Source organism: Triturus cristatus, chromosome 5_2 (genome assembly GCF_964204655.1).
Source record: "Triturus cristatus chromosome 5_2, aTriCri1.1, whole genome shotgun sequence".
Classification (NCBI taxonomy): Eukaryota; Metazoa; Chordata; class Amphibia; order Caudata; family Salamandridae; genus Triturus; species Triturus cristatus.
In genome coordinates, this window is record NC_140588.1 from 575596511 (window position 1) to 575618224 (window position 21714).

A 21714-nucleotide genomic window follows, 5' to 3' on the forward strand; every position below is an offset into this window, starting at 1 on the left:
CTTTCTTTGATTTACACCTGCAGGCTCTCCCTTGCCATCGGAGCAGGATCTGCTGATGCAGGCCCGGCTGGATCAAATGTGCAAAGGCTTGTCCCCAGGCCTCGGGAAAAAATTGAGCAGAGATTCCCGCCTCCGCCTCCGCCTCCTCTTGCCTTCCGAACGGGCTTCCAAACGGGCAATGCCCTGACGGGTCCCCCACGCCCCATCCTGCCCATGCCCACACCCCTGTATATGAGGGTGACCCATGTCCCTCACCCTCCATGCTCGAACGGAAGACACGTGTGTCCTGAGGGGAGCGCCAGACAGGCATTTCTCCGGCCAGGCAGACCCCTGCAGCACCCGTTAAGCTCCAAAGCCTGTACATTCCCAAGATGCCACTGGTCACTATGCAAATCAGACAGCCCTGGCCACACCCTCTCCGCCGCTGGGCTCTGCTGCTTTCGGTACGTACAGCTCAGCTTTCTATTACCCTGAACCAGACTTCCGTTTCAGCAAAAAGGTGGGTTGCAGTGCGTCCGGGATGCCATTTGGAGATAAAGCCTGCGGCCCTGTCAAAGATGACTTCCTGCCGCACACCATGTGGTCAGAAGCCTACGAAAAGAAGCGCACCTCGGAATACAGAATCTCACTTCCTCAAGAGCCTTGCACAAGAGATTTTCCTCCCGCCGAGGAAAGCAACTCAAAGGGAACCTTGCGAAAATCTAATTAGGAGCCAGATTGCGGGATGCTAGGCAAACTGTTTGTCAGAAAAGCAAATTCATTTTGAGAAGCCCTGACCTGCGGGAAGGAAAAGCATTCAAGGGCAGAAGAAGGACTGTTCCCTGACCGGGAATCGAACCCGGGCCGCGGCGGTGAGAGCGCCGAATCCTAACCACTAGACCACCAGGGAACCCACAGCCATACAGCAAAAGTTCCTACACTGCTCTCCTAGTGACAAAGCTCATGGGGGCTGAAAGCATATTTTATTCTACAGTGAATATGAATCAGAACTTGAAAAAACACTCATGATTCCACCAGACTGTTTGTCACTTCCAAGCACAGGCCATCCCCTCCCCCGTGCTACTGAACCGACGAATTCCTGTACAATCGGGATCCCCGGGAAATCACAAGAGGGACACCTAGTGGCCGCTGATAGCTCATAGACAGCTGGTACACCTTCTCACACCTACCTCGTTATTCAGCTTGCTGGAAGAATACATTGCAAATGACCGATTCAAGAGTGCAAGGGAGAAGAGTGCTCCAAAGTAGATGTATACATCGCAGCCGGGTTTTCCAGCAATTTACCTTTCTGATGAGCTGGTACTGCACTTTACGCCCACATAGAGCACCTGACTGGGTGGGGGACTGCGTGCGCATGAAGGTGGCTGAGGGCAATGGGAGCAAAGCAACCTGGGACACAGGGGACCCAGCCCCTTTCCTCTGCTTTCGTCTATAGGTCGGGGTGCCTTTTTAAGGACCTTCGATTAAAAAAAGCTGAGCTGCGTGGACAAATTACGCACGTCTACGTCTTAGAGGGATCTTCCCTGACCGGGAATCAAACCCGGGCCGCGGCGGTGAAAGCGCCGAATCCTAGCCACTAGACCACCAGGGAGGAGATGCTCTTGTGAGCCTGCCTTGCTCACTTCCTTATTGTGACTAAGCTAACTCCACTGTATAGATTGCCCATAAAGTACGAGTGGGGAAAAGTTAGGTGTCACACAGTGTGTTTGTCATAAGCAATTACCTTTATCCTCCTGCAAAAGCCTTTTTACTCTGCAATCACCTCTTGCTGGACAGCCTGCGCTGGAGCAGCCAGCATGAAAAGGGAGCTGAGTAAGGCAGGGCCTAGGGTCTCACCAGGGTGGCCGAGTGGTTAAGGCGTTGGACTTAAGATCCAATGGACAGTTGTCCGCATGGGTTCGAGCCCCATCCCTGGTATGGGTTTTCAGCGGGTGTGTAGGAACTTGCAGATGCTTTTTTAAAGCATTTTCCTCTGCCCTCCTCACCCTCCCAGTGCCCTTCCTTAACAGTCCCAATTCACGTCTCAGCTGTGGGGTCTGCTGCTACTCTGCACTTAGCATGGATGCTTCCCAAAGCAATGCAGTGCCACCTACGCAGAGCCCCTGCTTAGAGAAATACACCTCCTATGTCTTTTCCCACTGAAGGGAGCAGGAGGAAGTACTTGCTTCCTGGGGAACATGGGCCTGCCACTGGAATTTGTTAACCCGCCTCTTGCGGATTTCTCCCCTTTCTTTGATTTACACCTGCAGGCTCTCCCTTGCCATCGGAGCAGGATCTGCTGATGCAGGCCCGGCTGGATCAAATGTGCAAAGGCTTGTCCCCAGGCCTCGGGAAAAAATTGAGCAGAGATTCCCGCCTCCGCCTCCGCCTCCTCTTGCCTTCCGAACGGGCTTCCAAACGGGCAATGCCCTGACGGGTCCCCCACGCCCCATCCTGCCCATGCCCACACCCCTGTATATGAGGGTGACCCATGTCCCTCACCCTCCATGCTCGAACGGAAGACACGTGTGTCCTGAGGGGAGCGCCAGACAGGCATTTCTCCGGCCAGGCAGACCCCTGCAGCACCCGTTAGGCTCCAAAGCCTGTACATTCCCAAGATGCCACTGGTCACTATGCAAATCAGACAGCCCTGGCCACACCCTCTCCGCCGCTGGGCTCTGCTGCTTTCGGTACGTGCAGCTCAGCTTTTTCTTACCCTGAACCAGACTTCCGTTTCAGCAAAAAGGTGGGTTGCAGTGGGTCCGGGATGCCATTTGGAGACAAAGCCTGCGGCCCTGTCAAAGATGACTTCCTGCCGCACACCATGTGGTCAGAAGCCTACGAAAAGAAGCGCACCTCGGAATACAGAATCTCACTTCCTCAAGAGCCTTGCACAAGAGATTTTCCTCCCACCGAGGAAAGCAACTCAAAGGGAACCTTGCGAAAATCAAATTAGGAGCCAGATTGCGGGATGCTAGGCAAACTGTTTGTCAGAAAAGCAAATTCATTTTGAGAAGCCCTGACCTGCGGGAAGGAAAAGCATTCAAGGGCAGAAGAAGGACTGTTCCCTGACCGGGAATCGAACCCGGGCCGCGGCGGTGAGAGTGCCGAATCCTAACCACTAGACCACCAGGGAACCCAGAGCCATACAGCAAAAGTTCCTACACTGCTCTCCTAGTGACAAAGCTCATGGGGGCTGAAAGCATATTTTATTCTACAGCGAATATGAATCAGAACTTGAAAAAACACTCATGATTCCACCAGACTGTTTGTCACTTCCAAGCACAGGCCATCCCCTCCCCCGTGCTACTGAACCGACGAATTCCTGTACAATCGGGATCCCCGGGAAATCACAAGAGGGACACCTAGTGGCCGCTGATAGCTCAAAGACAGCTGGTACACCTTCTCACACCTACCTCGTTATTCAGCTTGCTGGAAGAATACATTGCGAATGACCGATTCAAGAGTGCAAGGGAGAAGAGTGCTCCAAAGTAGATGTATACATCGCAGCCGGGTTTTCCAGCAATTTACCTTTCTGATGAGCTGGTACTGCACTTTACGCCCACATAGAGCACCTGACTGGGTGGGGGACTGCGTGCGCATGAAGGTGGCTGAGGGCAATGGGAGCAAAGCAACCTGGGACACAGGGGACCCAGCCCCTTTCCTCTGCTTTCGTCTATAGGTCGGGGTGCCTTTTTAAGGACCTTCGATTAAAAAAAGCTGAGCTGCGTGGACAAATTACGCACGTCTACGTCTTAGAGGGATCTTCCCTGACCGGGAATCGAACCCGGGCCGCGGCGGTGAAAGCACCGAATCCTAGCCACTAGACCACCAGGGAGGAGATGCTCTTGTGAGCCTGCCTTGCTCACTTCCTTATTGTGACTAAGCTAACTCCACTGTATAGATTGCCCATAAAGTACGAGTGGGGAAAAGTTAGGTGTCACACAGTGTGTTTGTCATAAGCAATTACCTTTATCCTCCTGCAAAAGCCTTTTTACTCTGCAATCACCTCTTGCTGGACAGCCTGCGCTGGAGCAGCCAGCATGAAAAGGGAGCTGAGTAAGGCAGGGCCTAGGGTCTCACCAGGGTGGCCGAGTGGTTAAGGCGTTGGACTTAAGATCCAATGGACAGTTGGCCGCATGGGTTCGAGCCCCATCCCTGGTATGGGTTTTCAGCGGGTGTGTAGGAACTTGCAGATGCTTTTGTAAAGCATTTTCCTCTGCCCTCCTCACCCTCCCAGTGCCCTTCCTTAACAGTCCCAATTCACGTCTCAGCTGTGGGGTCTGCTGCTACTCTGCACTTAGCATGGATGCTTCCCAAAGCAATGCAGTGCCACCTACGCAGAGCCCCTGCTTAGAGAAATACACCTCCTATGTCTTTTCCCACTGAAGGGAGCAGGAGGAAGTACTTGCTTCCTGGGGAACATGGGCCTGCCACTGGAATTTGTTAACCCGCCTCTTGCGGATTTCTCCCCTTTCTTTGATTTACACCTGCAGGCTCTCCCTTGCCATCGGAGCAGGATCTGCTGATGCAGGCCCGGCTGGATCAAATGTGCAAAGGCTTGTCCCCAGGCCTCGGGAAAAAATTGAGCAGAGATTCCCGCCTCCGCCTCCGCCTCCTCTTGCCTTCCGAACGGGCTTCCAAACGGGCAATGCCCTGACGGGTCCCCCACGCCCCATCCTGCCCATGCCCACACCCCTGTATATGAGGGTGACCCATGTCCCTCACCCTCCATGCTCGAACGGAAGACACGTGTGTCCTGAGGGGAGCGCCAGACAGGCATTTCTCCGGCCAGGCAGACCCCTGCAGCACCCGTTAAGCTCCAAAGCCTGTACATTCCCAAGATGCCACTGGTCACTATGCAAATCAGACAGCCCTGGCCACACCCTCTCCGCCGCTGGGCTCTGCTGCTTTCGGTACGTACAGCTCAGCTTTCTATTACCCTGAACCAGACTTCCGTTTCAGCAAAAAGGTGGGTTGCAGTGCGTCCGGGATGCCATTTGGAGATAAAGCCTGCGGCCCTGTCAAAGATGACTTCCTGCCGCACACCATGTGGTCAGAAGCCTACGAAAAGAAGCGCACCTCGGAATACAGAATCTCACTTCCTCAAGAGCCTTGCACAAGAGATTTTCCTCCCGCCGAGGAAAGCAACTCAAAGGGAACCTTGCGAAAATCAAATTAGGAGCCAGATTGCGGGATGCTAGGCAAACTGTTTGTCAGAAAAGCAAATTCATTTTGAGAAGCCCTGACCTGCGGGAAGGAAAAGCATTCAAGGGCAGAAGAAGGACTGTTCCCTGACCGGGAATCGAACCCAGGCCGCGGCGGTGAGAGCGCCGAATCCTAACCACTAGACCACCAGGGAACCCACAGCCATACTGCAAAAGTTCCTACACTGCTCTCCTAGTGACAAAGCTCATGGGGGCTGAAAGCATATTTTATTCTACAGCGAATATGAATCAGAACTTGAAAAAACACTCATGATTCCACCAGACTGTTTGTCACTTCCAAGCACAGGCCATCCCCTCCCCCGTGCTACTGAACCGACAAATTCCTGTACAATCGGGATCCCCGGGAAATCACAAGAGGGACACCTAGTGGCCGCTGATAGCTCAAAGACAGCTGGTACACCTTCTCACACCTACCTCGTTATTCAGCTTGCTGGAAGAATACATTGCGAATGACCGATTCAAGAGTGCAAGGGAGAAGAGTGCTCCAAAGTAGATGTATACATCGCAGCCGGGTTTTCCAGCAATTTACCTTTCTGATGAGCTGGTACTGCACTTTACGCCCACATAGAGCACCTGACTGGGTGGGGGACTGCGTGCGCATGAAGGTGGCTGAGGGCAATGGGAGCAAAGCAACCTGGGACACAGGGGACCCAGCCCCTTTCCTCTGCTTTCGTCTATAGGTCGGGGTGCCTTTTTAAGGACCTTCGATTAAAAAAAGCTGAGCTGCGTGGACAAATTACGCACGTCTACGTCTTAGAGGGATCTTCCCTGACCGGGAATCGAACCCGGGCCGCGGCGGTGAAAGCGCCGAATCCTAGCCACTAGACCACCAGGGAGGAGATGCTCTTGGGAGCCTGCCTTGCTCACTTCCTTATTGTGACTAAGCTAACTCCACTGTATAGATTGCCCATAAAGTACGAGTGGGGAAAAGTTAGGTGTCACACAGTGTGTTTGTCATAAGCAATTACCTTTATCCTCCTGCAAAAGCCTTTTTACTCTGCAATCACCTCTTGCTGGACAGCCTGCGCTGGAGCAGCCAGCATGAAAAGGGAGCTGAGTAAGGCAGGGCCTAGGGTCTCACCAGGGTGGCCGAGTGGTTAAGGCGTTGGACTTAAGATCCAATGGACAGTTGTCCGCATGGGTTCGAGCCCCATCCCTGGTATGGGTTTTCAGCGGGTGTGTAGGAACTTGCAGATGCTTTTTTAAAGCATTTTCCTCTGCCCTCCTCACCCTCCCAGTGCCCTTCCTTAACAGTCCCAATTCACGTCTCAGCTGTGGGGTCTGCTGCTACTCTGCACTTAGCATGGATGCTTCCCAAAGCAATGCAGTGCCACCTACGCAGAGCCCCTGCTTAGAGAAATACACCTCCTATGTCTTTTCCCACTGAAGGGAGCAGGAGGAAGTACTTGCTTCCTGGGGAACATGGGCCTGCCACTGGAATTTGTTAACCCGCCTCTTGCGGATTTCTCCCCTTTCTTTGATTTACACCTGCAGGCTCTCCCTTGCCATCGGAGCAGGATCTGCTGATGCAGGCCCGGCTGGATCAAATGTGCAAAGGCTTGTCCCCAGGCCTCGGGAAAAAATTGAGCAGAGATTCCCGCCTCCGCCTCCGCCTCCTCTTGCCTTCCGAACGGGCTTCCAAACGGGCAATGCCCTGACGGGTCCCCCACGCCCCATCCTGCCCATGCCCACACCCCTGTATATGAGGGTGACCCATGTCCCTCACCCTCCATGCTCGAACGGAAGACACGTGTGTCCTGAGGGGAGCGCCAGACAGGCATTTCTCCGGCCAGGCAGACCCCTGCAGCACCCGTTAGGCTCCAAAGCCTGTACATTCCCAAGATGCCACTGGTCACTATGCAAATCAGACAGCCCTGGCCACACCCTCTCCGCCGCTGGGCTCTGCTGCTTTCGGTACGTGCAGCTCAGCTTTTTCTTACCCTGAACCAGACTTCCGTTTCAGCAAAAAGGTGGGTTGCAGTGGGTCCGGGATGCCATTTGGAGACAAAGCCTGCGGCCCTGTCAAAGATGACTTCCTGCCGCACACCATGTGGTCAGAAGCCTACGAAAAGAAGCGCACCTCGGAATACAGAATCTCACTTCCTCAAGAGCCTTGCACAAGAGATTTTCCTCCCGCCGAGGAAAGCAACTCAAAGGGAACCTTGCGAAAATCAAATTAGGAGCCAGATTGCGGGATGCTAGGCAAACTGTTTGTCAGAAAAGCAAATTCATTTTGAGAAGCCCTGACCTGCGGGAAGGAAAAGCATTCAAGGGCAGAAGAAGGACTGTTCCCTGACCGGGAATCGAACCCGGGCCGCGGCGGTGAGAGCGCCGAATCCTAACCACTAGACCACCAGGGAACCCACAGCCATACAGCAAAAGTTCCTACACTGCTCTCCTAGTGACAAAGCTCATGGGGGCTGAAAGCATATTTTATTCTACAGCGAATATGAATCAGAACTTGAAAAAACACTCATGATTCCACCAGACTGTTTGTCACTTCCAAGCACAGGCCATCCCCTCCCCCGTGCTACTGAACCGACGAATTCCTGTACAATCGGGATCCCCGGGAAATCACAAGAGGGACACCTAGTGGCCGCTGATAGCTCAAAGACAGCTGGTACACCTTCTCACACCTACCTCGTTATTCAGCTTGCTGGAAGAATACATTGCGAATGACCGACTCAAGAGTGCAAGGGAGAAGAGTGCTCCAAAGTAGATGTATACATCGCAGCCGGGTTTTCCAGCAATTTACCTTTCTGATGAGCTGGTACTGCACTTTACGCCCACATAGAGCACCTGACTGGGTGGGGGACTGCGTGCGCATGAAGGTGGCTGAGGGCAATGGGAGCAAAGCAACCTGGGACACAGGGGACCCAGCCCCTTTCCTCTGCTTTCGTCTATAGGTCGGGGTGCCTTTTTAAGGACCTTCGATTAAAAAAAGCTGAGCTGCGTGGACAAATTACGCACGTCTACGTCTTAGAGGGATCTTCCCTGACCGGGAATCGAACCCGGGCCGCGGCGGTGAAAGCGCCGAATCCTAGCCACTAGACCACCAGGGAGGAGATGCTCTTGTGAGCCTGCCTTGCTCACTTCCTTATTGTGACTAAGCTAACTCCACTGTATAGATTGCCCATAAAGTACGAGTGGGGAAAAGTTAGGTGTCACACAGTGTGTTTGTCATAAGCAATTACCTTTATCCTCCTGCAAAAGCCTTTTTACTCTGCAATCACCTCTTGCTGGACAGCCTGCGCTGGAGCAGCCAGCATGAAAAGGGAGCTGAGTAAGGCAGGGCCTAGGGTCTCACCAGGGTGGCCGAGTGGTTAAGGCGTTGGACTTAAGATCCAATGGACAGTTGTCCGCATGGGTTCGAGCCCCATCCCTGGTATGGGTTTTCAGCGGGTGTGTAGGAACTTGCAGATGCTTTTGTAAAGCATTTTCCTCTGCCCTCCTCACCCTCCCAGTGCCCTTCCTTAACAGTCCCAATTCACGTCTCAGCTGTGGGGTCTGCTGCTACTCTGCACTTAGCATGGATGCTTGCCAAAGCAATGCAGTGCCACCTACGCAGAGCCCCTGCTTAGAGAAATACACCTCCTATGTCTTTTCCCACTGAAGGGAGCAGGAGGAAGTACTTGCTTCCTGGGGAACATGGGCCTGCCACTGGAATTTGTTAACCAGCCTCTTGCGGATTTCTCCCCTTTCTTTGATTTACACCTGCAGGCTCTCCCTTGCCATCGGAGCAGGATCTGCTGATGCAGGCCCGGCTGGATCAAAAGTGCAAAGGCTTGTCCCCAGGCCTCGGGAAAAAATTGAGCAGAGATTCCCGCCTCCGCCTCCTCTTGCCTTCCAAACGGGCTTCCAAACGGGCAATGCCCTGACGGGTCCCCCACGCCCCATCCTGCCCATGCCCACACCCCTGTATATGAGGGTGACCCATGTCCCTCACCCTCCATGCTCGAACGGAAGACACGTGTGTCCTGAGGGGAGCGCCAGACAGGCATTTCTCCGGCCAGGCAGACCCCTGCAGCACCCGTTAAGCTCCAAAGCCTGTACATTCCCAAGATGCCACTGGTCACTATGCAAATCAGACAGCCCTGGCCACACCCTCTCCGCCGCTGGGCTCTGCTGCTTTCGGTACGTGCAGCTCAGCTTTCTATTACCCTGAACCAGACTTCCGTTTCAGCAAAAAGGTGGGTTGCAGTGCGTCCGGGATGCCATTTGGAGATAAAGCCTGCGGCCCTGTCAAAGATGACTTCCTGCCGCACACCATGTGGTCAGAAGCCTACGAAAAGAAGCGCACCTCGGAATACAGAATCTCACTTCCTCAAGAGCCTTGCACAAGAGATTTTCCTCCCGCCGAGGAAAGCAACTCAAAGGGAACCTTGCGAAAATCAAATTAGGAGCCAGATTGCGGGATGCTAGGCAAACTGTTTGTCAGAAAAGCAAATTCATTTTGAGAAGCCCTGACCTGCGGGAAGGAAAAGCATTCAAGGGCAGAAGAAGGACTGTTCCCTGACCGGGAATCGAACCCAGGCCGCGGCGGTGAGAGCGCCGAATCCTAACCACTAGACCACCAGGGAACCCACAGCCATACTGCAAAAGTTCCTACACTGCTCTCCTAGTGACAAAGCTCATGGGGGCTGAAAGCATATTTTATTCTACAGCGAATATGAATCAGAACTTGAAAAAACACTCATGATTCCACCAGACTGTTTGTCACTTCCAAGCACAGGCCATCCCCTCCCCCGTGCTACTGAACCGACAAATTCCTGTACAATCGGGATCCCCGGGAAATCACAAGAGGGACACCTAGTGGCCGCTGATAGCTCAAAGACAGCTGGTACACCTTCTCACACCTACCTCGTTATTCAGCTTGCTGGAAGAATACATTGCGAATGACCGATTCAAGAGTGCAAGGGAGAAGAGTGCTCCAAAGTAGATGTATACATCGCAGCCGGGTTTTCCAGCAATTTACCTTTCTGATGAGCTGGTACTGCACTTTACGCCCACATAGAGCACCTGACTGGGTGGGGGACTGCGTGCGCATGAAGGTGGCTGAGGGCAATGGGAGCAAAGCAACCTGGGACACAGGGGACCCAGCCCCTTTCCTCTGCTTTCGTCTATAGGTCGGGGTGCCTTTTTAAGGACCTTCGATTAAAAAAAGCTGAGCTGCGTGGACAAATTACGCACGTCTACGTCTTAGAGGGATCTTCCCTGACCGGGAATCGAACCCGGGCCGCGGCGGTGAAAGCGCCGAATCCTAGCCACTAGACCACCAGGGAGGAGATGCTCTTGGGAGCCTGCCTTGCTCACTTCCTTATTGTGACTAAGCTAACTCCACTGTATAGATTGCCCATAAAGTACGAGTGGGGAAAAGTTAGGTGTCACACAGTGTGTTTGTCATAAGCAATTACCTTTATCCTCCTGCAAAAGCCTTTTTACTCTGCAATCACCTCTTGCTGGACAGCCTGCGCTGGAGCAGCCAGCATGAAAAGGGAGCTGAGTAAGGCAGGGCCTAGGGTCTCACCAGGGTGGCCGAGTGGTTAAGGCGTTGGACTTAAGATCCAATGGACAGTTGTCCGCATGGGTTCGAGCCCCATCCCTGGTATGGGTTTTCAGCGGGTGTGTAGGAACTTGCAGATGCTTTTTTAAAGCATTTTCCTCTGCCCTCCTCACCCTCCCAGTGCCCTTCCTTAACAGTCCCAATTCACGTCTCAGCTGTGGGGTCTGCTGCTACTCTGCACTTAGCATGGATGCTTCCCAAAGCAATGCAGTGCCACCTACGCAGAGCCCCTGCTTAGAGAAATACACCTCCTATGTCTTTTCCCACTGAAGGGAGCAGGAGGAAGTACTTGCTTCCTGGGGAACATGGGCCTGCCACTGGAATTTGTTAACCCGCCTCTTGCGGATTTCTCCCCTTTCTTTGATTTACACCTGCAGGCTCTCCCTTGCCATCGGAGCAGGATCTGCTGATGCAGGCCCGGCTGGATCAAATGTGCAAAGGCTTGTCCCCAGGCCTCGGGAAAAAATTGAGCAGAGATTCCCGCCTCCGCCTCCGCCTCCTCTTGCCTTCCGAACGGGCTTCCAAACGGGCAATGCCCTGACGGGTCCCCCACGCCCCATCCTGCCCATGCCCACACCCCTGTATATGAGGGTGACCCATGTCCCTCACCCTCCATGCTCGAACGGAAGACACGTGTGTCCTGAGGGGAGCGCCAGACAGGCATTTCTCCGGCCAGGCAGACCCCTGCAGCACCCGTTAGGCTCCAAAGCCTGTACATTCCCAAGATGCCACTGGTCACTATGCAAATCAGACAGCCCTGGCCACACCCTCTCCGCCGCTGGGCTCTGCTGCTTTCGGTACGTGCAGCTCAGCTTTTTCTTACCCTGAACCAGACTTCCGTTTCAGCAAAAAGGTGGGTTGCAGTGGGTCCGGGATGCCATTTGGAGACAAAGCCTGCGGCCCTGTCAAAGATGACTTCCTGCCGCACACCATGTGGTCAGAAGCCTACGAAAAGAAGCGCACCTCGGAATACAGAATCTCACTTCCTCAAGAGCCTTGCACAAGAGATTTTCCTCCCGCCGAGGAAAGCAACTCAAAGGGAACCTTGCGAAAATCAAATTAGGAGCCAGATTGCGGGATGCTAGGCAAACTGTTTGTCAGAAAAGCAAATTCATTTTGAGAAGCCCTGACCTGCGGGAAGGAAAAGCATTCAAGGGCAGAAGAAGGACTGTTCCCTGACCGGGAATCGAACCCGGGCCGCGGCGGTGAGAGCGCCGAATCCTAACCACTAGACCACCAGGGAACCCACAGCCATACAGCAAAAGTTCCTACACTGCTCTCCTAGTGACAAAGCTCATGGGGGCTGAAAGCATATTTTATTCTACAGCGAATATGAATCAGAACTTGAAAAAACACTCATGATTCCACCAGACTGTTTGTCACTTCCAAGCACAGGCCATCCCCTCCCCCGTGCTACTGAACCGACGAATTCCTGTACAATCGGGATCCCCGGGAAATCACAAGAGGGACACCTAGTGGCCGCTGATAGCTCAAAGACAGCTGGTACACCTTCTCACACCTACCTCGTTATTCAGCTTGCTGGAAGAATACATTGCGAATGACCGATTCAAGAGTGCAAGGGAGAAGAGTGCTCCAAAGTAGATGTATACATCGCAGCCGGGTTTTCCAGCAATTTACCTTTCTGATGAGCTGGTACTGCACTTTACGCCCACATAGAGCACCTGACTGGGTGGGGGACTGCGTGCGCATGAAGGTGGCTGAGGGCAATGGGAGCAAAGCAACCTGGGACACAGGGGACCCAGCCCCTTTCCTCTGCTTTCGTCTATAGGTCGGGGTGCCTTTTTAAGGACCTTCGATTAAAAAAAGCTGAGCTGCGTGGACAAATTACGCACGTCTACGTCTTAGAGGGATCTTCCCTGACCGGGAATCGAACCCGGGCCGCGGCGGTGAAAGCGCCGAATCCTAGCCACTAGACCACCAGGGAGGAGATGCTCTTGTGAGCCTGCCTTGCTCACTTCCTTATTGTGACTAAGCTAACTCCACTGTATAGATTGCCCATAAAGTACGAGTGGGGAAAAGTTAGGTGTCACACAGTGTGTTTGTCATAAGCAATTACCTTTATCCTCCTGCAAAAGCCTTTTTACTCTGCAATCACCTCTTGCTGGACAGCCTGCGCTGGAGCAGCCAGCATGAAAAGGGAGCTGAGTAAGGCAGGGCCTAGGGTCTCACCAGGGTGGCCGAGTGGTTAAGGCGTTGGACTTAAGATCCAATGGACAGTTGGCCGCATGGGTTCGAGCCCCATCCCTGGTATGGGTTTTCAGCGGGTGTGTAGGAACTTGCAGATGCTTTTGTAAAGCATTTTCCTCTGCCCTCCTCACCCTCCCAGTGCCCTTCCTTAACAGTCCCAATTCACGTCTCAGCTGTGGGGTCTGCTGCTACTCTGCACTTAGCATGGATGCTTCCCAAAGCAATGCAGTGCCACCTACGCAGAGCCCCTGCTTAGAGAAATACACCTCCTATGTCTTTTCCCACTGAAGGGAGCAGGAGGAAGTACTTGCTTCCTGGGGAACATGGGCCTGCCACTGGAATTTGTTAACCCGCCTCTTGCGGATTTCTCCCCTTTCTTTGATTTACACCTGCAGGCTCTCCCTTGCCATCGGAGCAGGATCTGCTGATGCAGGCCCGGCTGGATCAAATGTGCAAAGGCTTGTCCCCAGGCCTCGGGAAAAAATTGAGCAGAGATTCCCGCCTCCGCCTCCGCCTCCTCTTGCCTTCCGAACGGGCTTCCAAACGGGCAATGCCCTGACGGGTCCCCCACGCCCCATCCTGCCCATGCCCACACCCCTGTATATGAGGGTGACCCATGTCCCTCACCCTCCATGCTCGAACGGAAGACACGTGTGTCCTGAGGGGAGCGCCAGACAGGCATTTCTCCGGCCAGGCAGACCCCTGCAGCACCCGTTAAGCTCCAAAGCCTGTACATTCCCAAGATGCCACTGGTCACTATGCAAATCAGACAGCCCTGGCCACACCCTCTCCGCCGCTGGGCTCTGCTGCTTTCGGTACGTACAGCTCAGCTTTCTATTACCCTGAACCAGACTTCCGTTTCAGCAAAAAGGTGGGTTGCAGTGCGTCCGGGATGCCATTTGGAGATAAAGCCTGCGGCCCTGTCAAAGATGACTTCCTGCCGCACACCATGTGGTCAGAAGCCTACGAAAAGAAGCGCACCTCGGAATACAGAATCTCACTTCCTCAAGAGCCTTGCACAAGAGATTTTCCTCCCGCCGAGGAAAGCAACTCAAAGGGAACCTTGCGAAAATCTAATTAGGAGCCAGATTGCGGGATGCTAGGCAAACTGTTTGTCAGAAAAGCAAATTCATTTTGAGAAGCCCTGACCTGCGGGAAGGAAAAGCATTCAAGGGCAGAAGAAGGACTGTTCCCTGACCGGGAATCGAACCCGGGCCGCGGCGGTGAGAGCGCCGAATCCTAACCACTAGACCACCAGGGAACCCACAGCCATACAGCAAAAGTTCCTACACTGCTCTCCTAGTGACAAAGCTCATGGGGGCTGAAAGCATATTTTATTCTACAGTGAATATGAATCAGAACTTGAAAAAACACTCATGATTCCACCAGACTGTTTGTCACTTCCAAGCACAGGCCATCCCCTCCCCCGTGCTACTGAACCGACGAATTCCTGTACAATCGGGATCCCCGGGAAATCACAAGAGGGACACCTAGTGGCCGCTGATAGCTCATAGACAGCTGGTACACCTTCTCACACCTACCTCGTTATTCAGCTTGCTGGAAGAATACATTGCAAATGACCGATTCAAGAGTGCAAGGGAGAAGAGTGCTCCAAAGTAGATGTATACATCGCAGCCGGGTTTTCCAGCAATTTACCTTTCTGATGAGCTGGTACTGCACTTTACGCCCACATAGAGCACCTGACTGGGTGGGGGACTGCGTGCGCATGAAGGTGGCTGAGGGCAATGGGAGCAAAGCAACCTGGGACACAGGGGACCCAGCCCCTTTCCTCTGCTTTCGTCTATAGGTCGGGGTGCCTTTTTAAGGACCTTCGATTAAAAAAAGCTGAGCTGCGTGGACAAATTACGCACGTCTACGTCTTAGAGGGATCTTCCCTGACCGGGAATCGAACCCGGGCCGCGGCGGTGAAAGCGCCGAATCCTAGCCACTAGACCACCAGGGAGGAGATGCTCTTGGGAGCCTGCCTTGCTCACTTCCTTATTGTGACTAAGCTAACTCCACTGTATAGATTGCCCATAAAGTACGAGTGGGGAAAAGTTAGGTGTCACACAGTGTGTTTGTCATAAGCAATTACCTTTATCCTCCTGCAAAAGCCTTTTTACTCTGCAATCACCTCTTGCTGGACAGCCTGCGCTGGAGCAGCCAGCATGAAAAGGGAGCTGAGTAAGGCAGGGCCTAGGGTCTCACCAGGGTGGCCGAGTGGTTAAGGCGTTGGACTTAAGATCCAATGGACAGTTGTCCGCATGGGTTCGAGCCCCATCCCTGGTATGGGTTTTCAGCGGGTGTGTAGGAACTTGCAGATGCTTTTTTAAAGCATTTTCCTCTGCCCTCCTCACCCTCCCAGTGCCCTTCCTTAACAGTCCCAATTCACGTCTCAGCTGTGGGGTCTGCTGCTACTCTGCACTTAGCATGGATGCTTCCCAAAGCAATGCAGTGCCACCTACGCAGAGCCCCTGCTTAGAGAAATACACCTCCTATGTCTTTTCCCACTGAAGGGAGCAGGAGGAAGTACTTGCTTCCTGGGGAACATGGGCCTGCCACTGGAATTTGTTAACCCGCCTCTTGCGGATTTCTCCCCTTTCTTTGATTTACACCTGCAGGCTCTCCCTTGCCATCGGAGCAGGATCTGCTGATGCAGGCCCGGCTGGATCAAATGTGCAAAGGCTTGTCCCCAGGCCTCGGGAAAAAATTGAGCAGAGATTCCCGCCTCCGCCTCCGCCTCCTCTTGCCTTCCGAACGGGCTTCCAAACGGGCAATGCCCTGACGGGTCCCCCACGCCCCATCCTGCCCATGCCCACACCCCTGTATATGAGGGTGCCCCATGTCCCTCACCCTCCATGCTCGAACGGAAGACACGTGTGTCCTGAGGGGAGCGCCAGACAGGCATTTCTCCGGCCAGGCAGACCCCTGCAGCACCCGTTAGGCTCCAAAGCCTGTACATTCCCAAGATGCCACTGGTCACTATGCAAATCAGACAGCCCTGGCCACACCCTCTCCGCCGCTGGGCTCTGCTGCTTTCGGTACGTGCAGCTCAGCTTTTTCTTACCCTGAACCAGACTTCCGTTTCAGCAAAAAGGTGGGTTGCAGTGGGTCCGGGATGCCATTTGGAGACAAAGCCTGCGGCCCTGTCAAAGATGACTTCCTGCCGCACACCATGTGGTCAGAAGCCTACGAAAAGAAGCGCACCTCGGAATACAGAATCTCACTTCCTCAAGAGCCTTGCACAAGAGATTTTCCTCCCGCCGAGGAAAGCAACTCAAAGGGAACCTTGCGAAAATCAAATTAGGAGCCAGATTGCGGGATGCTAGGCAAACTGTTTGTCAGAAAAGCAAATTCATTTTGAGAAGCCCTGACCTGCGGGAAGGAAAAGCATTCAAGGGCAGAAGAAGGACTGTTCCCTGACCGGGAATCGAACCCGGGCCGCGGCGGTGAGAGCGCCGAATCCTAACCACTAGACCACCAGGGAACCCACAGCCATACAGCAAAAGTTCCTACACTGCTCTCCTAGTGACAAAGCTCATGGGGGCTGAAAGCATATTTTATTCTACAGCGAATATGAATCAGAACTTGAAAAAACACTCATGATTCCACCAGACTGTTTGTCACTTCCAAGCACAGGCCATCCCCTCCCCCGTGCTACTGAACCGACGAATTCCTGTACAATCGGGATCCCCGGGAAATCACAAGAGGGACACCTAGTGGCCGCTGATAGCTCAAAGACAGCTGGTACACCTTCTCACACCTACCTCGTTATTCAGCTTGCTGGAAGAATACATTGCGAATGACCGACTCAAGAGTGCAAGGGAGAAGAGTGCTCCAAAGTAGATGTATACATCGCAGCCGGGTTTTCCAGCAATTTACCTTTCTGATGAGCTGGTACTGCACTTTACGCCCACATAGAGCACCTGACTGGGTGGGGGACTGCGTGCGCATGAAGGTGGCTGAGGGCAATGGGAGCAAAGCAACCTGGGACACAGGGGACCCAGCCCCTTTCCTCTGCTTTCGTCTATAGGTCGGGGTGCCTTTTTAAGGACCTTCGATTAAAAAAAGCTGAGCTGCGTGGACAAATTACGCACGTCTACGTCTTAGAGGGATCTTCCCTGACCGGGAATCGAACCCGGGCCGCGGCGGTGAAAGCGCCGAATCCTAGCCACTAGACCACCAGGGAGGAGATGCTCTTGTGAGCCTGCCTTGCTCACTTCCTTATTGTGACTAAGCTAACTCCACTGTATAGATTGCCCATAAAGTACGAGTGGGGAAAAGTTAGGTGTCACACAGTGTGTTTGTCATAAGCAATTACCTTTATCCTCCTGCAAAAGCCTTTTTACTCTGCAATCACCTCTTGCTGGACAGCCTGCGCTGGAGCAGCCAGCATGAAAAGGGAGCTGAGTAAGGCAGGGCCTAGGGTCTCACCAGGGTGGCCGAGTGGTTAAGGCGTTGGACTTAAGATCCAATGGACAGTTGTCCGCATGGGTTCGAGCCCCATCCCTGGTATGGGTTTTCAGCGGGTGTGTAGGAACTTGCAGATGCTTTTGTAAAGCATTTTCCTCTGCCCTCCTCACCCTCCCAGTGCCCTTCCTTAACAGTCCCAATTCACGTCTCAGCTGTGGGGTCTGCTGCTACTCTGCACTTAGCATGGATGCTTGCCAAAGCAATGCAGTGCCACCTACGCAGAGCCCCTGCTTAGAGAAATACACCTCCTATGTCTTTTCCCACTGAAGGGAGCAGGAGGAAGTACTTGCTTCCTGGGGAACATGGGCCTGCCACTGGAATTTGTTAACCAGCCTCTTGCGGATTTCTCCCCTTTCTTTGATTTACACCTGCAGGCTCTCCCTTGCCATCGGAGCAGGATCTGCTGATGCAGGCCCGGCTGGATCAAAAGTGCAAAGGCTTGTCCCCAGGCCTCGGGAAAAAATTGAGCAGAGATTCCCGCCTCCGCCTCCTCTTGCCTTCCAAACGGGCTTCCAAACGGGCAATGCCCTGACGGGTCCCCCACGCCCCATCCTGCCCATGCCCACACCCCTGTATATGAGGGTGACCCATGTCCCTCACCCTCCATGCTCGAACGGAAGACACGTGTGTCCTGAGGGGAGCGCCAGACAGGCATTTCTCCGGCCAGGCAGACCCCTGCAGCACCCGTTAAGCTCCAAAGCCTGTACATTCCCAAGATGCCACTGGTCACTATGCAAATCAGACAGCCCTGGCCACACCCTCTCCGCCGCTGGGCTCTGCTGCTTTCGGTACGTGCAGCTCAGCTTTCTATTACCCTGAACCAGACTTCCGTTTCAGCAAAAAGGTGGGTTGCAGTGCGTCCGGGATGCCATTTGGAGATAAAGCCTGCGGCCCTGTCAAAGATGACTTCCTGCCGCACACCATGTGGTCAGAAGCCTACGAAAAGAAGCGCACCTCGGAATACAGAATCTCACTTCCTCAAGAGCCTTGCACAAGAGATTTTCCTCCCGCCGAGGAAAGCAACTCAAAGGGAACCTTGCGAAAATCAAATTAGGAGCCAGATTGCGGGATGCTAGGCAAACTGTTTGTCAGAAAAGCAAATTCATTTTGAGAAGCCCTGACCTGCGGGAAGGAAAAGCATTCAAGGGCAGAAGAAGGACTGTTCCCTGACCGGGAATCGAACCCAGGCCGCGGCGGTGAGAGCGCCGAATCCTAACCACTAGACCACCAGGGAACCCACAGCCATACTGCAAAAGTTCCTACACTGCTCTCCTAGTGACAAAGCTCATGGGGGCTGAAAGCATATTTTATTCTACAGCGAATATGAATCAGAACTTGAAAAAACACTCATGATTCCACCAGACTGTTTGTCACTTCCAAGCACAGGCCATCCCCTCTCCCGTGCTACTGAACCGACAAATTCCTGTACAATCGGGATCCCCGGGAAATCACAAGAGGGACACCTAGTGGCCGCTGATAGCTCAAAGACAGCTGGTACACCTTCTCACACCTACCTCGTTATTCAGCTTGCTGGAAGAATACATTGCGAATGACCGATTCAAGAGTGCAAGGGAGAAGAGTGCTCCAAAGTAGATGTATACATCGCAGCCGGGTTTTCCAGCAATTTACCTTTCTGATGAGCTGGTACTGCACTTTACGCCCACATAGAGCACCTGACTGGGTGGGGGACTGCGTGCGCATGAAGGTGGCTGAGGGCAATGGGAGCAAAGCAACCTGGGACACAGGGGACCCAGCCCCTTTCCTCTGCTTTCGTCTATAGGTCGGGGTGCCTTTTTAAGGACCTTCGATTAAAAAAAGCTGAGCTGCGTGGACAAATTACGCACGTCTACGTCTTAGAGGGATCTTCCCTGACCGGGAATCGAACCCGGGCCGCGGCGGTGAAAGCGCCGAATCCTAGCCACTAGACCACCAGGGAGGAGATGCTCTTGGGAGCCTGCCTTGCTCACTTCCTTATTGTGACTAAGCTAACTCCACTGTATAGATTGCCCATAAAGTACGAGTGGGGAAAAGTTAGGTGTCACACAGTGTGTTTGTCATAAGCAATTACCTTTATCCTCCTGCAAAAGCCTTTTTACTCTGCAATCACCTCTTGCTGGACAGCCTGCGCTGGAGCAGCCAGCATGAAAAGGGAGCTGAGTAAGGCAGGGCCTAGGGTCTCACCAGGGTGGCCGAGTGGTTAAGGCGTTGGACTTAAGATCCAATGGACAGTTGTCCGCATGGGTTCGAGCCCCATCCCTGGTATGGGTTTTCAGCGGGTGTGTAGGAACTTGCAGATGCTTTTTTAAAGCATTTTCCTCTGCCCTCCTCACCCTCCCAGTGCCCTTCCTTAACAGTCCCAATTCACGTCTCAGCTGTGGGGTCTGCTGCTACTCTGCACTTAGCATGGATGCTTCCCAAAGCAATGCAGTGCCACCTACGCAGAGCCCCTGCTTAGAGAAATACACCTCCTATGTCTTTTCCCACTGAAGGGAGCAGGAGGAAGTACTTGCTTCCTGGGGAACATGGGCCTGCCACTGGAATTTGTTAACCCGCCTCTTGCGGATTTCTCCCCTTTCTTTGATTTACACCTGCAGGCTCTCCCTTGCCATCGGAGCAGGATCTGCTGATGCAGGCCCGGCTGGATCAAATGTGCAAAGGCTTGTCCCCAGGCCTCGGGAAAAAATTGAGCAGAGATTCCCGCCTCCGCCTCCGCCTCCTCTTGCCTTCCGAACGGGCTTCCAAACGGGCAATGCCCTGACGGGTCCCCCACGCCCCATCCTGCCCATGCCCACACCCCTGTATATGAGGGTGACCCATGTCCCTCACCCTCCATGCTCGAACGGAAGACACGTGTGTCCTGAGGGGAGCGCCAGACAGGCATTTCTCCGGCCAGGCAGACCCCTGCAGCACCCGTTAGGCTCCAAAGCCTGTACATTCCCAAGATGCCACTGGTCACTATGCAAATCAGACAGCCCTGGCCACACCCTCTCCGCCGCTGGGCTCTGCTGCTTTCGGTACGTGCAGCTCAGCTTTTTCTTACCCTGAACCAGACTTCCGTTTCAGCAAAAAGGTGGGTTGCAGTGGGTCCGGGATGCCATTTGGAGACAAAGCCTGCGGCCCTGTCAAAGATGACTTCCTGCCGCACACCATGTGGTCAGAAGCCTACGAAAAGAAGCGCACCTCGGAATACAGAATCTCACTTCCTCAAGAGCCTTGCACAAGAGATTTTCCTCCCGCCGAGGAAAGCAACTCAAAGGGAACCTTGCGAAAATCAAATTAGGAGCCAGATTGCGGGATGCTAGGCAAACTGTTTGTCAGAAAAGCAAATTCATTTTGAGAAGCCCTGACCTGCGGGAAGGAAAAGCATTCAAGGGCAGAAGAAGGACTGTTCCCTGACCGGGAATCGAACCCGGGCCGCGGCGGTGAGAGCGCCGAATCCTAACCACTAGACCACCAGGGAACCCACAGCCATACAGCAAAAGTTCCTACACTGCTCTCCTAGTGACAAAGCTCATGGGGGCTGAAAGCATATTTTATTCTACAGCGAATATGAATCAGAACTTGAAAAAACACTCATGATTCCACCAGACTGTTTGTCACTTCCAAGCACAGGCCATCCCCTCCCCCGTGCTACTGAACCGACGAATTCCTGTACAATCGGGATCCCCGGGAAATCACAAGAGGGACACCTAGTGGCCGCTGATAGCTCAAAGACAGCTGGTACACCTTCTCACACCTACCTCGTTATTCAGCTTGCTGGAAGAATACATTGCGAATGACCGATTCAAGAGTGCAAGGGAGAAGAGTGCTCCAAAGTAGATGTATACATCGCAGCCGGGTTTTCCAGCAATTTACCTTTCTGATGAGCTGGTACTGCACTTTACGCCCACATAGAGCACCTGACTGGGTGGGGGACTGCGTGCGCATGAAGGTGGCTGAGGGCAATGGGAGCAAAGCAACCTGGGACACAGGGGACCCAGCCCCTTTCCTCTGCTTTCGTCTATAGGTCGGGGTGCCTTTTTAAGGACCTTCGATTAAAAAAAGCTGAGCTGCGTGGACAAATTACGCACGTCTACGTCTTAGAGGGATCTTCCCTGACCGGGAATCGAACCCGGGCCGCGGCGGTGAAAGCGCCGAATCCTAGCCACTAGACCACCAGGGAGGAGATGCTCTTGTGAGCCTGCCTTGCTCACTTCCTTATTGTGACTAAGCTAACTCCACTGTATAGATTGCCCATAAAGTACGAGTGGGGAAAAGTTAGGT

At 53.5% G+C, this 21714-nt stretch overlaps 21 non-coding genes across 21 annotated transcripts; 7 read left to right on the forward strand and 14 right to left on the reverse strand.

The window, feature by feature from the left end:
• Window positions 1–817: 817 nt before the first annotated feature.
• Window positions 818–889, reverse strand: TRNAE-CUC (transfer RNA glutamic acid (anticodon CUC)). The gene has a single exon. It is a non-coding gene; the product is annotated as a tRNA-Glu (tRNA).
• A 945-nt stretch (window positions 890–1834) lies between these two features.
• TRNAL-UAA (transfer RNA leucine (anticodon UAA)) lies at window positions 1835–1917 on the forward strand. The gene has a single exon. It is a non-coding gene; the product is annotated as a tRNA-Leu (tRNA).
• Window positions 1918–5971: 4054 nt separating this feature from the next.
• On the reverse strand, window positions 5972–6043 carry TRNAE-UUC (transfer RNA glutamic acid (anticodon UUC)). The gene has a single exon. It is a non-coding gene; the product is annotated as a tRNA-Glu (tRNA).
• A 243-nt stretch (window positions 6044–6286) lies between these two features.
• TRNAL-UAA (transfer RNA leucine (anticodon UAA)) lies at window positions 6287–6369 on the forward strand. The gene has a single exon. It is a non-coding gene; the product is annotated as a tRNA-Leu (tRNA).
• A 1126-nt stretch (window positions 6370–7495) lies between these two features.
• TRNAE-CUC (transfer RNA glutamic acid (anticodon CUC)) lies at window positions 7496–7567 on the reverse strand. The gene has a single exon. It is a non-coding gene; the product is annotated as a tRNA-Glu (tRNA).
• Window positions 7568–8197: 630 nt separating this feature from the next.
• Window positions 8198–8269, reverse strand: TRNAE-UUC (transfer RNA glutamic acid (anticodon UUC)). The gene has a single exon. It is a non-coding gene; the product is annotated as a tRNA-Glu (tRNA).
• Window positions 8270–8512: 243 nt separating this feature from the next.
• On the forward strand, window positions 8513–8595 carry TRNAL-UAA (transfer RNA leucine (anticodon UAA)). The gene has a single exon. It is a non-coding gene; the product is annotated as a tRNA-Leu (tRNA).
• A 1822-nt stretch (window positions 8596–10417) lies between these two features.
• On the reverse strand, window positions 10418–10489 carry TRNAE-UUC (transfer RNA glutamic acid (anticodon UUC)). The gene has a single exon. It is a non-coding gene; the product is annotated as a tRNA-Glu (tRNA).
• Window positions 10490–10732: 243 nt separating this feature from the next.
• TRNAL-UAA (transfer RNA leucine (anticodon UAA)) lies at window positions 10733–10815 on the forward strand. The gene has a single exon. It is a non-coding gene; the product is annotated as a tRNA-Leu (tRNA).
• Window positions 10816–11941: 1126 nt separating this feature from the next.
• On the reverse strand, window positions 11942–12013 carry TRNAE-CUC (transfer RNA glutamic acid (anticodon CUC)). The gene has a single exon. It is a non-coding gene; the product is annotated as a tRNA-Glu (tRNA).
• Window positions 12014–12643: 630 nt separating this feature from the next.
• TRNAE-UUC (transfer RNA glutamic acid (anticodon UUC)) lies at window positions 12644–12715 on the reverse strand. Its single transcript has one exon. It is a non-coding gene; the product is annotated as a tRNA-Glu (tRNA).
• Window positions 12716–14167: 1452 nt separating this feature from the next.
• On the reverse strand, window positions 14168–14239 carry TRNAE-CUC (transfer RNA glutamic acid (anticodon CUC)). The gene has a single exon. It is a non-coding gene; the product is annotated as a tRNA-Glu (tRNA).
• Window positions 14240–14869: 630 nt separating this feature from the next.
• On the reverse strand, window positions 14870–14941 carry TRNAE-UUC (transfer RNA glutamic acid (anticodon UUC)). The gene has a single exon. It is a non-coding gene; the product is annotated as a tRNA-Glu (tRNA).
• Window positions 14942–15184: 243 nt separating this feature from the next.
• Window positions 15185–15267, forward strand: TRNAL-UAA (transfer RNA leucine (anticodon UAA)). The gene has a single exon. It is a non-coding gene; the product is annotated as a tRNA-Leu (tRNA).
• A 1126-nt stretch (window positions 15268–16393) lies between these two features.
• On the reverse strand, window positions 16394–16465 carry TRNAE-CUC (transfer RNA glutamic acid (anticodon CUC)). Its single transcript has one exon. It is a non-coding gene; the product is annotated as a tRNA-Glu (tRNA).
• Window positions 16466–17095: 630 nt separating this feature from the next.
• TRNAE-UUC (transfer RNA glutamic acid (anticodon UUC)) lies at window positions 17096–17167 on the reverse strand. Its single transcript has one exon. It is a non-coding gene; the product is annotated as a tRNA-Glu (tRNA).
• Window positions 17168–17410: 243 nt separating this feature from the next.
• On the forward strand, window positions 17411–17493 carry TRNAL-UAA (transfer RNA leucine (anticodon UAA)). The gene has a single exon. It is a non-coding gene; the product is annotated as a tRNA-Leu (tRNA).
• A 1822-nt stretch (window positions 17494–19315) lies between these two features.
• Window positions 19316–19387, reverse strand: TRNAE-UUC (transfer RNA glutamic acid (anticodon UUC)). Its single transcript has one exon. It is a non-coding gene; the product is annotated as a tRNA-Glu (tRNA).
• A 243-nt stretch (window positions 19388–19630) lies between these two features.
• TRNAL-UAA (transfer RNA leucine (anticodon UAA)) lies at window positions 19631–19713 on the forward strand. The gene has a single exon. It is a non-coding gene; the product is annotated as a tRNA-Leu (tRNA).
• A 1126-nt stretch (window positions 19714–20839) lies between these two features.
• On the reverse strand, window positions 20840–20911 carry TRNAE-CUC (transfer RNA glutamic acid (anticodon CUC)). The gene has a single exon. It is a non-coding gene; the product is annotated as a tRNA-Glu (tRNA).
• A 630-nt stretch (window positions 20912–21541) lies between these two features.
• Window positions 21542–21613, reverse strand: TRNAE-UUC (transfer RNA glutamic acid (anticodon UUC)). Its single transcript has one exon. It is a non-coding gene; the product is annotated as a tRNA-Glu (tRNA).
• Between the last annotated feature and the right edge of the window lie 101 nt (window positions 21614–21714).